This window comes from Varroa destructor, unplaced genomic scaffold, assembly GCF_002443255.2.
Source record: "Varroa destructor unplaced genomic scaffold, Vdes_3.0 BEIS01000001.1, whole genome shotgun sequence".
NCBI classification, from domain to species: Eukaryota; Metazoa; Arthropoda; class Arachnida; order Mesostigmata; family Varroidae; genus Varroa; species Varroa destructor.
The window spans coordinates 38,344,546-38,362,511 of NW_019211454.1; the positions used below are offsets into that span (position 1 = coordinate 38,344,546).

Consider the following 17,966-nt stretch of genomic DNA (forward strand, 5'->3'; position numbering starts at 1 on the left):
AGTAAAATAGCTCGACACAAAAATAAACTGTAAAAATGCGCCGAGTACGATATATCTCTTATATAGATAGATATAGATAATTAGCCTCAGCGCTTGCAAGTCATTTCGACAAGATGGACTCTCCTCGTGTAGAGCGATTTCTCCCTTGAGTGTCGATTTTTTCATTATTTGTTTAATTATTATTTACTCGCTCAGCTTCCCGACGTTCAGCAGCCTGTTTGAGTGGCATAGCATATACTGATTTAGTTATCTATTTTTCTACATCGTATAAATATCCAACAGGAGTGTAGGTAGTGTTACATCGGTATCGACCGGCCTGTCAATAGCAATATCGTTCGACCGAAATAAAGGTCTTCCCTAAGCTAAGGTTCCTAAGCAACTTTTCCGTTCGGAAGTGAAGGCACCGCACAGTCCCAAGATTCAGGTTCGTCCTGAACCAACAGGCTTCACTAAGGTAGTTGTTAAACGAAACTGTCGTTTTAACGAACATCTTTTCCATTGATGTGATTTCGTGATACGTGATTCTTTTCTTTCATTTGCACCCGTGTCGCCTGGCACTATTTGTAAATTTTTCATTCTTAGGTTTCTCTGGGTAGGAAGATAATCGTTTCGAACTCTTCTACGAAACTAGTCGAGAAATTGTAGCGTGCAGGCATCTTACGAAACTGCTAATGCTGAAGGCTGATATGAACGCGAAGAGCTCTGTTGAGACTAGTAACACTCACGCATTGTAATATGCGCCTTGTATGTGGGCTCTGCTAAAAAAATTCGACTAAAGTCGGATCTTTACTCACATGAAGATAACAGGTCTGGATCGGAACGTGCCAATGAACGGCGTACTAACGTTACGCACGAATGGACGAGATCACACAGAAACTGATGATGCGTTAGCCATAACATTCAAACGATTAATTACAAGTTAATGGCCGAACGATAGGAGCTTCTGTTTGACGTTGTTGGACAACTATATGTGGCTGAACGAAACCAGAGACAAGATGTAAACCAAACTTTAGCAGGATATGGCTTACGGAAGAGATTTACGAGACAGGATCAGCAAAGAGGAGTCGTGTTCGAAGCTATAGGCACATAGATGACAACCGGATATTTCCTTTGTAAAGTTTTCCGCTGATTCTCACTGATACGTCTCCGTGCTCATAATTGGCCATTAGACCGAAAAACCGCAAGAGCTGCTTATCGGACAGGGGAAACTAGCTTCGACTCGAGTCACGAGTCCAAACTTAGTTGAAGCTGCTTTAAATTTCGCGAACCTCTAGGCCACAACAGGGCTGGACTGGTAGAGGACTCTGTTTCTGCTTCCGCGGCAGCTGGCCCATGACATCCGAGATCAACCGGTCAACCTAGTCAAGCTGGAGGGGATGGCATAAAAATTATTTGTCGAAGCAACAGTACAAGCCAGCGACAGACGGACGGCCTCGGCAGTGGCCATCACAGGAACTTCTGGAATTGCTGAATCGCCAAGCAACCCTTCAAAATACTGAAGATTGTAGACAACGCTTCCTGCATCCCATACAACGCAAAAAATATGAGGTGTTGGCGGGCCACAATAGGTCAACGCGACGTTACGCTTCGAAATATGCTTTATTGACCTCAGTGAAGAATGTAGTGTGAACTGTTGCTACTTCGATTACCAGTCGAATACTGAGCTCCGGATTCCTCTTGGGCGTTTCCAAGCAAATGAAAAAAAAAACAGGATTCACTTAAGCAGCGAACGGTGTGGTATGGCCCGCGACATGGTCCAACCGAACAGCGCTAGCGGCATCAGATCTGTATAAGAAGACCGTATATGTATAAGAAGACGAATTGTATACAGAGCCCCTATGACCATTTCTATCAGAGACCTCCATCATAGAATATGCGCATTTACAGAAATATAACTGCGACTTCGTCCGCACCAGCTATATAACCACCAGACTTCTGTTTTCCTATAAGATTGGTATCCAATTGTTTTGTAATAGGTTCGTTATGTCACCCGGCTATTGCAGAATAGATTCTATATTTAGCAATAACCGTCTTTTTTGACGAGTGACTATAAATACTAGAAGATACACTAGTATTTCACACACACACACAGAAAGAAAGTCTATATTTCGAAGGTAAATAGAGCCAACAAAAGAAAAAGTATTACTGTTATTATTATTATTAAAATTTTATATTACTACTAATTTAAATCTGCATTTTGTTATATAGTATTTAATTATTTTCGAAAAAGCTGCATTGGAAATGTTTCAGAGTTATCGAGATGGTTGGCGCTAGACCCGTTTTTACCTAAAGTACACTGCATCGTAGACTTCTCTCTCTAATTTTTCCAACCAGATATTCGACCCGTCTTTTTCAGAAGTCGTAAAGCAATTAACTCTTCTGACTGACCCCAATTATCTCACCTACATAAAGCTATATATGGCAGTTTCTCCGAACGTTCTGATGGCCGACACGTACTCGAGCATGAAAATCAGGTCCACTACTTCGTTCGGTATGGCTACCTGTAGTTCTGTCCTTGGCCTTATATCGATTTTGAATCACTCGTTTATCACCTAGCACGCAATGCTGAGTGGCCATGACGGGTTGTTGTAAATCAGGCTAAGATCATATAAATATTGATCACCCTGGCGGGGTCCTTACCTAGCTGGTAGCTGAAGGTAGCCAGAAAATTAGTTCCACCACTAATTGTGAGGTGCATAAGCGGGAACTGACGCCAGCGTTATATATCCGAATAGCATATTTTTGGAGGACGCTTAAGTGCATTTGGCAGAGAGCGAACAAAATTGTCTTCGTCCTTCTGAGAGGATTATTACTTTTCTATCTTCCTGCTTCAATCAGGTGGAGAGTTTCGAGCTTCAATGAAGAGAATCGAGTTTCGGTGATACGTTAATCGTTTGCTATGACACAGTAGATTGTTATTCCACTCTGTACTATGTAAATTCTCTCATATAGAGTTGCGTTCCTTAGGCCAATTTCATCTACAGAGCACCAATAAGCTACTACTGTTAGTCATGCGCAATACGCACACACAGACCTCGAGTTCATTAAAAACAATGCAGTTCTACCGCACATTTAAAAAGAACAAAGCGGACAGTCTTTGTAGACGTTCTTTATTCCTATATTTCTCTTCCTCTATCACCCTTTTTTTGTCCACGCATAGGGCTCAATGTGTTCGGTCAGTCTACGTCACCTGCAATGGCAGCGGTTGCAAGGACAAGCTCTTCGCTGTTCGTACGCTTTTGCCCCGATCGTTGTTTCCGCGCTTTCCCCGAAAGTCAAACTCGTTCCCCGCGGGCGATGACAAGAGAAAGTGTGTAAATCTCCGAGAGGTACCTCTACAAGTGTTGCATTTGCCGCTGTCGATGTCGTGTTTGTCGTTGCTGCTTCTGCTGTCATTATTATTGCTTCGAGTAGTTCTTTTGCAGTTTTTCTTCTACAACTGTTACTTGTTTCTGCGGACAGGCATTTAGCGTATGACCCAGCAAGTGTCGTGGAACAAGAGACTTACTACTAACACTGGCGCTCGTGACCCGCTTCTGTACTAGCCCATCTTGGCGGCCCCGACATTGGGGTGCCTGTTTTGGCAGTTAATCCTTTTCAGTGTTGTGTCACTTAGGGAGAAGTAATGTATTATACGATGCTGGCATTGTTGTTACTGTTGCGATCCCTTAGCGGAACATCCAAGCTCTTGGCTCCTCTATACAAAACAAGCACAAAAGAGCGGTAACGAACACGATTCGGGCTTTGCATGACCCCGATCTACATGCCAAGAGAAACAAACGAAGCTTATGAGCAAATATAATTCTAACAAATGTTTTGTTGGATGAATAGGTTACGAGGTATTAACACCATCGCAAGCCGGTGCGCTCCTACAGGATGATAACGAATGTGGACCTGAAATGAAGCCGTTCGTAATCAGACATAACGGAAAACAGCGGTTTTTCTCTTATCGGTAAATCCATTTGAGGAGAAGAGGCCAGGGAAGTATTTGCGCCTGCGGCGCCTTATACGATTTCGCTTGATTGGGTTGATTCATCTAGTAAAACAATGCGTTTAGGCAAGCGTAGGAAGAGTTCGGTCGCCATGGCTGACTTACAAAAGCATGTTTAAGCTTAGCAAACGAACAAAATCAAATACTGATACATAATATAATAGTATATTTATTGCAGGAACACTTGTACTTTTTCAGTTTAACATTAATTTAGCCGTTCAGACACTGTAGTTAGATAAACACGCCTGGCTTCCTTTGTAACATCTACGTATCTGCATACTCTAATTGTAAGTACTTAGTAGCATATCAAACGCTACCCTTTTTCACGACGCGACAACAAAATAGCCGACGAAAAAACAAAACGAATGAGGAAAACGGTGCTCTGAACATTCTGAGCCGTTTGTTGCGTTCATATATCAGTGCCTTGCAGCTTCAATGTGGTCTACTTTGGCCTGACATTGTCTGGGCATTAATTTGTCTCTCTCCGCTCCAGGCCGGCATATGTGCATACTTAAAACGACGCCTGAAAGTACTCGCCCTACCCAAACACTTATGGTTGTTTCGGCAACCATATCGAATAAATAGCCTTAGAAGGATGGAATGCTTCGCAAATCAAATTATTTCTCGCTGGGACAACATGCACATGTGCCTTTGTCCTAAGCCTAGATGCATGCATCTGCCCGCATACCCTGGGACTGAAATCGCTTAACTACTAGTGCTAGCTTGCTCAACATAACGAAGGGGCAAAGCAATCGTATAAGCAAGCCTTCCGGTCAACGTCGCCAACACATACGCTATCGTTGAGCTACAGAATTACGCCCATTGGCGGACACTGCAGTACAGTCTGCGAGCGAGCTAACCAATCAATAACCATCGAACGACCCAGTGAAAAAAATGAATGAATACGCTGTCGATGATAAATCGGTCGTATCTGCACATACGGCGTCCAGCTAACCTTATGTTTTTTTGCTAAGGTTTAATCCCACCGAGCAATCTCTGCTGGCAAATTCTATGCCAGCTAAAATTTGCCCCGTACCGTTGCAGTCGTATACATTGAGCATTTTGAATAATTCGCGGTTCGAGACATAGACGCAAGTAGAGCACGCAGTCGCTATACAAATTGAACCAGCCTGCAGCTTCCTGACCTAATTTCGTTCGTTTGATATCTTGAAGTCTAAGTATGCATATTGATTCGATTCTAAAATAATCGTATAGCGTATTCGTGGAGGGAAGCTCACAACGTTGACAGAGAACATTGCTTCCTTGTTTCACAACTCACAAGCAGTTACGGCAGAAGCAACAAAATAATATAAAATTCAGACTTTTTTTTTTCACAAGGGGCTTAGTTTCTAACGGCTCCCCTTTGCCGGGAATAGTACAGTGACAAAGGTAATGGCAATTGCGTAAATGTCGGAGGAAATCTGACCTGCCGATGCTGCTGTTGAGAGCAGCGGCGTGCAACTCGGTTTTTGTCGTTAAGTATCTGGTCCGTTTGTTTGGCCGTCCGTCGCTTGATCAGAAGAGCAGTTTCGATCTGTCATCTGGTGAAACAGACATGAGCAGAAACATGACATGATATTGCCTCCAATAGTGCGACCGCTATTAGCACTATTACTATCAAAGCTATGGTCAAACAAACTCTTGGCCACCGGAATTCAACCACCACTTTCGCTTTAGGCTAATAAGCCAAACAACTGGCCACATTGCTATTACAACAATATGGCTTAACAGTGCAAGCCGGTCAGGAATACAGAGGCGATCCGGAGGCGACGCTGAACTAATCCATTGACGACGACTGAGTGGTAGGCGTTGCAGACCGACGATTGTCGACCTAGTAGTGAGAGGTTACCGTTTCAGAGTGTTCCAATGCCACTTCTCCACGACGGCTGCTCGGGCCGTAAACGGGGCTGCAATGGATCGGCGCGAAGGTTGGGGCTGTCGTCGCCCTGGCCAGCACGGAGCCAAGCAACGACTGGAGCAAAAGTGGAAGTGGACCAGAGTGCCGAATCTGTTCTGCGGCCCAGGTTGCAAAGCGCTCAACCCTGCCTGTCAATACCACTAGCCCTTGAGTCGACAAGAGTCAATCTGTTTTCCGCTCCACCTCCTCAATGAATCGGTTCGATGACAGCTACCTTATTTTTTGATCCACTATCGTCACTGAAATTGCCTCTAGTCGATCCCCAGCTCAGTGGCTTGCTCAGTAATCGAACGGACGTTTGCGAACACCGAAAAACCCATGGACCTATATTCCAGGCAAGCAATACTGATAGGTAGAAATTGTACAACCAAAAAGCAACGCTACAAATAAATGAAGGAATAGGAAGGGAACGCGCTGGAAAAATGGAGGGAGCAGGTGCGGATGCACCATGTAAAACACACGAAATACGAAAGGTTGCAGGGGCAAACCGGAGCATTTCGTCAGAATGAGGCTTTTTATGGTCGATGAGCTTATAAATAGCCTGTGCCAGCCCACGCCATCGCCAAAGAGCTACTAGCAGATTTTGTCTCTCGATTTTTAGCCTTTCGAGAAAATAGCGAAGGACGCTGGCTAAAAGAATGAGAGATAAATAATATACGACAGTCGCTGCGAGTTGGCGGAGAGAAGAAGTCAACGCTTTTTTACGGTGTTCCAGTCATGTGCGATTAGCGTTGTGAACGAAACGAAGCTAATGAGTGAGCAGCGTGTGTTGGCGTACGTTATTCGGTAAGCACCCCCCTCCAGTATCGAACTGCAGTTGATCTCCCCTTGAACAGGTGCATCTTAATTGACCTATATATAGACTCCACGCAAGATATTTTGTCTAATAGAGTTATTTCTCTAGCGTTTCTTTGCACTTCTATCGGAAATGTTAAATAGGGTGCGAAAATAGATGGTTCTTAAATCGAATAGCTGCTTACATTACATAGAAGAATTTTCCCGTCAGCATGGCTATTATTACTTCTGAAGGCGTTACTTAGCGGAACTCAACGTCAGCGATGATTCGATCTACTTTACTTGATCGAATCGTTTAGTTGGCGCTTACACGAAACAGAACTTACCTCTGGTAAGTAAGATAAGTAAACTTATCTATCTTTTCTCTCATTTTTCGAACTAAGTATCAACCGTCCCGACTGATTCTGGCCGGTTCTTCGCGCATGTCTTATTAGTTCCCTCAATATAAAGTATAGACCCGATTGTTTCAATCGCATATTTACACTGGCATAGAACGCAGTTCGGGTAAAATATGTCCAGCGTATGCCACTATCTTTTTTCATTTGTGTCAACGATGTTTTTTTGTTATCGTCATGTCTTGGCATGTCCACTCTTCTTGTCAACATGTCTTTTTATTCGTTATTGCCAGCCGACTTAACTTCCCACATGCTGGTCGGGACCAGCTGTACAATTGCATATTGCTGTTATGGTGGTATGCAGTTATCCCAGCGGAAGCAAAGACATACGTATACTTCGCTCCATCTGTTGGGTTAAGGACACGGTGGCGGTAGTAGAGCCGCGTAGGGACGGCAGCATTCCGGATTGCGGACACTCAATTCCAAGCGAGCTGCTCGACGGCTGCTCGAGGGTCCAGGTGGGCATTAGGTGGATCCTAGCAGCGACCTTAGCAAGCACGATCAGAACTTGATCATCTAAGAGGCCAAAAAAAGAAATTCATCGTTCACGGTTCTACGAAGCCACTGTGCTTAGGCTGATACGGCACATCAAAGGGGTTAGGTATGGGAGAAAGTAGAAAGACCACCAGCTGCTTTTGGTATTTATCAGTCAATATTGGAAAACAGATTAAACTTAGATACTGATATATAGAAAACTCTTATTGTTGGCACTATTACGTTCTTTTTAGATCGATTTAGGTGCATAAGTCCACAGCACACGTATGTCTAGGACATATGACACGAATGATACTAGACGAACAAACGGTCCCTAAGAACTGCAATCATTGTCTCAGTATATATACAGTGATGTCCATCGTCGAAAAAAGCTTCAGTCTATAGGCTATTTTCTTGATATTTCCACTAAAAAAAACATTTGAGGACAGAGTTTGGACGCTTAGAATCCTTTAGAAACCGTCAGCATTGCCAGCTGGCGACGGTCTAACTAAAACATATACATCTTTAGAATGCTCGTACGTTCATCTTCTACGTGTTTCGCTTGACGTAAAAACGAGAATGTGCATATTGTAGCTCATTATTTGCTAAAAAAAAATAAGCCCGTTTAAGCGCCATGTTTTGACGTGCACTTTTGGGTTTTACCAGGCGTCTAGCTCTTAAAGATTTAAGGGGCACTTAGCTGTCGACCTTTCATAAGCCATACGATTAATGTTACCTTGTTTTATTATGTCACACAAGCTAATGCATGCAATTAATCGTCGCTACACAATCCATGTCAAGAAATATGTCATCTGTGAAAGGAGGTATTTCCTGTCCTCCTCTGCCCGATCTTACCCCCATGTTGTCAGGAACAACAACCGCATGGCCAATCGGGTAAACAACGAACATCTACTCTACCAGCCTTTTTCGTAGCATCATATCCAGTCTTATATATATATAAATTCACAGGATAACAGAAGACGGAGTAGGTGTGGCCAGTTTTACCGCAAAAGTGTTTAGGCAGAGCCGTTCTTTCTTCACCGGTAAGAAGATGAAGGTAACGATATGCTGAATAATTCTAGGCGGTAACTGTTCAATGCCCCCATCTGCCGCAGTACGCACGAGCTGGTGCTAGCAGAAGCAGTAGCGAACGCGGCGCCAAATAATATTGGGTGTCGTTACTATCACCGTTCATTAAGCCGGCTATGACCGACCGTAGTATGATAGTACGCAACAAACAACTATTGAACCCGAATGGCTGTTTCTTAGCTGCAAATTAGTCGAAGTGTCAGGGTGGTTGGCCTTGATGTAGGTGCATCGTGCCCGCTCTAGCTCGTGGCCCCGTGGCCAAAGTACGTTCAAACGACAATCGCAGGGCCTCTGCTCAGTCAAGCCGGTTGTACTGGCTCGTAGCCGTTCCGAGCACGAGTCCAGCGAACCAAACTCCGATGCTGCTCGTCGTGGCGATGAACACATGCGCGAGACACAAAGAGGCGGCCCTACCTGATAATAGCGGCAGCGACGGTGGAGCCTTCAAAGGCCCTCCCAAATCGAAAATCTTGGGGCAACGCTTAAACACAGCAGTGCAGCCACAAAAAGATTGGAGAACAGACATGACCAGTAGTGGTGGATTCAAAGACTCTGGTGGCTGGCTGGTAAAACTGTAGATACTACAGTGACTCAAAGCCGTTGTTGCTACTGTTAGCTGCTTCGTTGCGAGAATTACCACGGCCGCAGTGGGAGAAGCAGCAGCAGTGGTTTCAGCCAAAGGAGCCCATCAACCGAAATAACTCCTTTGAAAACACCGACTGGGAAAAGCGCTGGGAAGACGCTCAGGTGCGACTAGCCACAATTCTGACGGTTCACGCCACAAGTTCCTGTGCCTGGTGCGAATGGGCGCTTAGCAAACGGGAGACGGTGTAAATTGGTTGTGTACGCTTTGCAGATGTGTAGTTGGGTTGTGTGTTTGTATGTGTGTCGTGGTACTGGGATTTCTTGCCCCACGCGAGAGATTAGATCTTATCTCGAGCAGATGAAGGTCGTGGCGACTGATCGAAGACCTGCCAGCTTCAACCGCCGCAGCAGCAGCAATCATGGAAATAATAGTATAATTAATGACAGTATGTTTAGTACTATTTTCAACACGAAGCACACTGTTTGGAATAGCAACATTTTTTCGCACAACAAACGTCATGTAATTGTTACCCAAAAAGTAAAAGTGAACGAAAAAACATAACCAACCAGAGTAAATCACTAGCCTGACCTCAGGTTCCCTGTTTTGACCAAAAAGTGTATGGTACATGTGATGTACTTTCACAGCGCATAGCAGCAACAAGGGCAATTAATTGAATTTTATTAACATGCAAAGTTAAATTACTAAATAATTAAAAAAATAAATAAAATGATGAAATAATCGCAGCCGCCCACCCATACCCATGAAACATAGAGCGTTTCACGGACTTCCTGTTGTGTGGACACATTTGAGATGCCAGTATTTGTTCACTAAAACTCTACAATACATTGTTATCGGGAGATCTATAAATAATCTTGGCCAAGCGGATAAAAAAGATCATCGTAACTTAAGCAAAAGCAGTTATACTTAATGAATTAATGTGTTCTACATACAGATTCGGATCTGATCTGCTAGAGGACTAGAGCTGCCGGTTGATAAAGATCTATCATAAGTTCGATCCTGTCAACTAAAATAGACGACCATGATGTGTTGACTCTTTTCAATGTTATTTTCGCCGACGTCTAGATGCATTGTTTTTTGCTGCGCCCAAAATCCCTCGCCAGGCATAATTACGGCAGCAACAAAAAAATAAAAAAAAAAAAACACTCTTAAACATCTTATAACGGCAGCTCATCTTCATACTCTCTGTACTTATTTAATGTGAAATGTCTCATACTATACAAATAAACCAATCGATTTGTGTATGATATTTATGTGCAGAGCTTCATGCACGCTTAACGCCACGTATACTGTCCGCTTAGTGTGGCCGGAATAGAACGATTCGACCTAACTTAATGCATAGCTGTCGTTTTCTGCTGGGTTCCAGAAGAAACCGGTGCAGCAAGCGGCCTTGGATTTATCCGATGCGCCATTTCAGGCTCGTAGTTAAGCTCCCTTTCCATTTGCGCTCACCTACAGACACGGCAAAACTCTTTGATCATATATGTGCTTAAGGCGCGGGAGATGTCCGTGTCCTTATGATTCCTAGATACGTCTGCCTGCGAGAGGAGTCCGTGCGCTTCTGCCGTACTATTAGTAGATCGGTACGTAAACGTTTCTAGCTCATTTTTACCGTTGCGTTTATTTCTTCCTTTTGGCCATCAGTCGGCGTTATTCGTATTTTTCTTTCTCTCATTGTTGTCCTCCCTAGTGGGCGTTCCGCTCGCTAATTCCCCAGTTAAGTTTCGTATCATTAATATGGACCACGTGTGTCTTCCTCGTGCGCGCCGGTCGACCCATCACTCGATGAATGGGTCGCCGCTTGTGCGGCCAATTTTATACCCAACCTTTATCCATCTCCACCGTGTTTCTCCTTTTCACTAGTCACTTTCTGAAAGTAATCACTTGTCTTTGAATATCATCATGATTAATCTGCTTCTTTTTTCTTCATTTTTATTTTTTTCTTCGATAGAAGTTCGTACCCGTTCTATACCGTACCCTGTCTGTACGTTCGCGGGTGCTTCCGGTTGCCTGCTGTCGTCCATGGAAGCGCCGACTGCGCGACACTAGCCACCGCAGGCGCTCGTATGACTGTTTACATACAAGACTGTGCAGCGGCAAAAGCAGGACTTGGGCAAACGACCTTTTCGCTTCATACCAACCTTCAGCCTACGATCCCTGTCTATAGGTTTCCCGTCGTTAGTTCCTACATGGCTCGCACACGACCATACTTCTCCCATTCACTACTTTTCTTTCACATTTCGCCGATAGGTATCGAGCTGCTTCTGTTTGCCCTCCCCCTGCTCCTCTCTATGTTCGTACCTCGCTTTCGGCACCAACGAACCTGCTCTCGGAGCAGTAGCTCCAGGCGTAAGGGTAAAGTCAAGCCATTCCAGAATTGATGGTTTTACCTCCATATCTACTTTCCTTCATTACCTAACGTTAGTTCAGCAAATGCCAGCTAATCTCGCAGAGACCCGAATCCAACCTGAGTAATCCCTTTTCAAGACCAGATTCAGAGCGCGGTTTCAAAGATCGGATTGTTCGATATCGGTGACGGAGCTGTCGCTATCACTCGCGCTAGCCGTCTGTGCTGGCAGATTTTCCTCGCCCTGTTCGTTCGCGCTCGCTGTTCGATCGGGCTCGTCCTATGCGGACATAGCTGCCGTCTTCGTTTCTCCTGCTCGTCTGTCGGCTTGCCCCTACGTCGTCATAGTTCTTTCATTGCAATTACGTCTATGCACAGAAGCAGGCAAAAATGAGATATAAGGATAGAGTGTACGCAATGAATGGAACAGGCGAAACCATACTCGTGAATGGATCAAAGGCCAGTACGATCGTTCGCCGAAGGCTGCTGCCGACGTCGTTGTTGTTACTACTGATGATCATGACGGTTTTCTAGATGTTCATTCGTTTTTAAGTCAGAAACGCATCAAATATGGATGGTCCAAGTGAAAGTTGGGATCGCACGAATCGTCAATGAATGAGGTCGTCATTGAAATCGCAGGAAAAATAGCGTACAATTATCCTTCAGCGGCCAGGTTTCCTGAAATGCACGGAGAGTGTTCTTGGCATAATGGCCAAATTGTGTGAAATAAAAAAACATAATTGAAATAGTGTATCGGTAGCGAATAACTATAAAGCAACAACAACAATTAGTTGAAGCATAGGTGTGTATTACATCCTTGCGCAATTGTTTTTTGAACACTATGCAAAGGCAGGGGATATTCCAGACAGTTACCATATGTGGGCTATTAGACTCGTAAGGCGACTCATGGTGACATTTTTCGAAGAAATTCAAATAAGGGCAGCCACACCAACTAATAGCTAGAGAAGCAGATGTACTTCATTTTCAGGGACATACTTTCCTTGCTCCATTTGCGGTTTGATTATATCGAGATCGCTCCTTCGACTTTACCAATATTCGCTCAGCAGCCTGGTAATTACTTTTACCTGTTTAATTATTTGCTTTACCTAAATGCGTTAGTTTACTGCCCGTTCTCTTCTAACAATGCGTCATTGTTGCTGACCTATGCACAGTCGAGATCCACCCATGGGGGCTTAAATAGGTCCTCGAAAGGCAATCGTAGGCTGCAGGATGTTTCAGTTTTTAAAAAACATCAGTTTCTTCAGAAATTATCCGCTTTCCGAAACTCGTTGCGCAATTAATATCTGACTGGATTTTTATTTGATTTTACATTTTTCGCTGTGTCATTTCGATAATGGCTTCTTTCAACTTTAATTCGCTTATAACTTCCACCTGGAGCCCCTGCGCTTCCCTGGAGCATAAGTCTCATCTACGGCTTAGAATACGTACCTCCTTTTTGAACCCCAAAGTGTATTTATATGCAAACGGGCCTATTCAAACCTTTTGCCTTACGTCAATCGCGTAAACGAATTCAGCACTTACAAGATTTTCAAGGTGCTATCGTCTAATCGTGATGTCATTGGTTTCCTCAATATATCTATTTCCGTACATATGTCTGTTTCGCTTGGAAAATCAAAATAAGATCCGTGTCCTTTTGACATCACGTTGACTACCTATATTAGGATTTCCAGTATGAAATACGGGATTCGAGATACGAATTCAACCATTCGGAACCTTTTTATATTCATAGATGTTTTATATTTTTTGCAAAATATGCAGCAGCACTATTATCTATAAACTTCTGCTATATTGACGGAAGTTGATTTACTTCGTTGCTGTAGGAATGTATCATCGGTATTATAGGAATCGGTACGAAAGTCTCTAGAGTGGATTTGACATCGTACTGTGAGATACGATTTACCTACAGAGAGAAATGGTCGACGAAAGCCATCTGTCGGAGAATCGTCTAACGCATATCTCGATGACGGAGCCGTAAACTGTAACCCGTGCATGGCCATGCGACACGAAGTTATCCGACAGAAGGAGCGGTTTAGTCTCATTTCAGCAATTTATCTTCTGTTTATTGCATAGTTCATTCATCATTTGCTTCGACTCTTCAGAGGGCGCTTTAGGCCTAATCGACCAACTAGAACTCATGAAGCTGCAGTGGACCATATCTGTGCTAGACCATTAAATATACATCATAAACCATTGTAGCAAGCCATATATTTGCTTTATGCTAGTGTCCCGCTTGTACACCTGCGTTTCCACGTCACGATGTGACCGTCTGAGGATACAGTTTCATCAGGAGGCTCAAGTCAATGCAAGAATGGATCAGCGTCATAATGTAATGAAAGCGAGCGTCTCTACGTCCTCGTTCTCGATCCGTACTCAAATTAGGCTTTTTTAGAATTTTCCTGGCCGGTTTTATCGAAGTAAAAGGGTAAAATACTTTCCAAACCCGAGTGCGCTAAGTGCCGTAGACCGCGTTTTTATAAGTACGTTCCCATGGTAACCATGAGCATGCGGCCATTACTGGTTTAAATATTAACGTTTGGAAAAGCTCATAATAACGTATTTTTTATCGTGTCGTTTCATAAATCTGTTGGGCAAGTCCAGCGAGACCTATTTCGCCTAGACCTTTAAATCCTTGATGCTGTACCTGCAAACGATTTCGACGATTTCTTCATACCCTAAACATATCCGAATGTTGAATGAGTAGAACATTGAACACTTCGTTAGCCTTGTGCACATCTTTCATAAAATCTTTTTTTTTAGGCCAAAATTCCCTTGCTAGTTAACGACTCATTAATATAATATGTGTACGATGGGCTCTCTGCTGTATTTCATACTGACCGACCTAACCTAAACTCGTTCATTAAGATAAGCACAGAAAAATTATTGATTATAAAGAACAATGTTAAGCGTACGAGATTATTATTATGATTATATAATTGACGCCGCTCTTTATGGGCTTCTGCTGCTTCTTTTATCACAGTTTTTTTTGCTGTTTTCCCAATATCCTACACGCGTACCGCTTACAGTCAGGATACCTTCCATGTCATGTTCGTGTAGAATGATTAAAATACAATTATGCTTGCATATACATTTCGTAGCCACCATATGAATCCTTATTAAATTTACTCCTTTTGTTAGGTACATATACGCGGGTTTCTTTTTGGGTGTGGCAGTTTTTTCTTTTTCATGCTGCTAACAGCCTCATCTCTTCGGGTCTGGAGGAAGGAAATTTCAAGTACTGCCAATTGTTTAGTTCGTCTAGCTTCGAGATGAAGGCTCATAGGTTTAGAACGATTAACAATGACCCCTATGGAGGTCGATGCGTCACAAACGAATTAAACGTCATTGATTTGTCGTAAGAAAAAGGACTTCCATTGTGTGCGACGTAACAAAGTTTATAATACTATAGATTCATACTACATTGGATAATAACGTGTCGCTGTCGATTATGCCGAGGGACATACGACCAGTTAATCAGTGAGCATACCATTATAGTCAAACGGCTTGGCAGAAGAAACGAATTGTCTTTCTGAGATCCGACAGCAGACAAGTGCAGCACCGATACATGACAAGCAAAATCGTAAGTGCCGAAAGTGTGCGAAGCCGCTCCGCTCTGAAGTTCGAGTGAAAGATGGTAGAATACGATTTATCTGACCGGCAAGTCAACATTGCGTTTCTTCGTACGAAAAATACGATATATTTTTCGTATCGTATATAATAGTGACACAGCTCAACATAGTAACATAATCATATTAGAGAGCGTAACTGCTAGGAACCTTTTGCGCTTATGCCACATCGGTCCGTAACAAGACACTGCAAGGGTAAAGCCGACTTCACCAATGTAGATGATCACGTAATAAGGCGATTACAAGAACGGTGCGAATCGAATGCCCCTGCTTCATCGGTCAACTCTGCTCCCCAACAGAAAAAGATGGCTCTACATCGAGCGTTCAGCGATACTGGGCTGCATGCAAGTTAGGGCAGAGTTTTCCATTGCAGACCCCTCAACGCTCGGTGGGTCGTCAATGCAGCATGCGGTGGAGTGTTGTTGGTGCAATAATATCACCCTGCGTCACCCTTCGTCAGTCTAAGGCCTTTGTCTATCAGTTTCGTTGCTCAGAGAAATGAGCTGATTCGCGTAACGGTGTACTACGGCCCTTTGCCGGAACTTGGGTAGGTATTAGCATGACAGCTTTTTTGGTCTCAGCATATGTGGAGGTGCGGCTTCTAATCTTGAATACTTCTTCATGGCGTCGAAGTAAAAGGGCCTAACTATTTTGATTTGCATTTAGGAGTCGGAGATCAATCCTTTATCGCCGGTAACGATCCTGTATAGAAATGATTTTTTTGTCGTGCAAACAGGCAAAGGGGTATTCTTACACGTTTTTTTCGTAATTGTCATTGACTTTAAAAGGTTCACTTTTTTTTTTTTTCGATATTTAGCCCAGTGCATGGAAACGATTAATAATAGTTATCTTGATCGTTCCTAGTCGTATAGAGAGCCCTCGGATCGACGGGCCTGCATTTTGTTTAAAAGGAACCTGCAGTTCATTGTCGTTTGCCTCCTATGGTCGTTGAGAACGTGGTTTGTCTCTCAAATTAAAGTCTCTAATTCTGAAGCGAGTGAATCAAAACTGGGAAATAATAACGCTTAGGGCACGTTTACCTTCGTTTCGGCGGTGGATTTTTGAATCATGAAAAATATACGATGAAATTAAAAATGAAAAAAATACGAATATGCATCTTTTCAGGCCTTATCGCTGAACGCTCCGAATCACCGAACAACTGAGCCTTCAGCTACAGAATTGGATTCTGTCGTTGTCTTTTAGTTTGTGATATAGTATATTTATTCCTTCCCGAAAATGCCAGCCCCGCCAAATAGCATTCGAACGCCACTGGTTCTAGGGGCGTTCTCGATTCCTGGACATAAGGTTTAGAGATTATAACGTATAGATTTACTCTCTTGCGCCATACATTACGTGCTTTACCAATCCACTGTCATACACGCAACTGTCGATGGGCTAGCACTCAGCATGGTTCATACCTGCGGCATCCATAGTACAATTATACTTCGGCATATTCTAGAGCGGAACATACGACCTTGCTAACGGGATCTGCTGCTGTTTGGCCTGCTCCTCTTCGATTGCTTTAGGACCGTCAGGAAAGAAGTTATTAAATAAAAAAAAAAAAGACGCAAAATTCCTAGCTGCGTATACAAATGTAAGGACTTCTAAAAGAACTTGGGTACGGTTGAACGTAGCGGTAGTCACATGTAAGTTGCTCAACATGCTATCCACTCTGATTTAACTCCCTAGCTGCTAGTAGGGCCAGCTTTACGTGTTGACGGCAGCGTCAAACCTCCACCGTAATCTGCCGCTGCACACAACTAAACTGATCGAACACTTGCAGGTTCGCAGAATAGAACTGAGGTTAAAGGTTTGTATTCTGGCCGCTGGTTGCCGCTGATCGACTATGCAGGAAGCTGCCGGTTAGACTCGGGTCAATCTCGTGCTCGTATCAGGGGTATTGCTGTAGGTTCTGAAGGCTCAGCAAAAATATGGCTCTAATTTAAGCTATATTTAGACTACTACAATACGCCTATCTGAAATGTGGAATTTCACTGCTCTGCAAGTTCAGGGTAAACCCATATATGTATGTATGGCAGATGCCTCAGCGCCCCGAAAGTAGACGCAGGTCACGGCATCGTTATTTCAACAGCGAGCCATTACATCAACGACTGGTGCGTTCTTGACGTAATGTTTGGAATAACTGCATATGCTGACAATTTTGTCACTTTAGGCGTCCATAAAAAAATTGTCATTTTTACATTAAAAAAAAACAGCGCTCAGTAGCAGCCTGCGAAAATACTATATTTGCCTACCGATTTCAATGTGCAGTTTTCACATATTAATTTAGTGTACATGTACATCAATGTAATGCAAAGCGAGTGAGGAAATGTTAATTCCCTTATAAACGAATCGATTCTAATTGGCTAAAAAGCGACATCAACCCACTGATGGAGTATCTAGAAACAAGGCTGTACGCTACTTGCGTGCAGGGTGGTCAGTTCAAGTTAAAGCAAACTTTGGTGGGCTGTTTATTGTAACGGGCATGCGTGTAAGCTGCTTTTCCATGTACGACATGAAAGCTAATTTTCTCTTAAAATGAACAACAGATTCATTATGGAACAAAAAAAAGACCTGCACCCATTCCCACGGTCGGAGTCATGCCTAGCTATTATCTAATCTCCCCTGCGTTGGGCAAACCCACACCCAAATATTTAATTTCCTTTTTTGCTCACAGTTGACAATATATATTATTGCCAGCTTTCATAT

The 17,966-nt window shown here is 43.4% G+C and overlaps 1 protein-coding gene and 1 long non-coding RNA gene across 6 annotated transcripts in view; one reads left to right on the forward strand and one right to left on the reverse strand.

Annotated features, from left to right (window-relative positions):
• Nucleotides 1–14,720, forward strand: part of LOC111245287 (uncharacterized) — a 25,679-nt gene extending 10,959 nt beyond the window's left edge. The window contains exons 4-7 of one of the 2 annotated variants that reach the window (XR_015322391.1): nt 3,161–3,310; nt 3,832–3,952; nt 10,633–10,849; nt 11,218–14,720. This is a non-coding gene — a long non-coding RNA (uncharacterized LOC111245287). Of the gene's footprint in view, nt 1–3,160; nt 3,311–3,831; nt 3,953–4,919; nt 6,696–10,632; nt 10,850–11,217 lie in introns of those variants that run through there. The other variant, XR_002671267.2, reaches the window with a different exon arrangement.
• The window catches only part of LOC111245216 (frequenin-1-like), a 148,982-nt gene that overhangs the window by 68,360 nt on the left and 62,656 nt on the right, over nt 1–17,966 (reverse strand). The gene's annotated exons all lie outside the window — the stretch shown is intronic.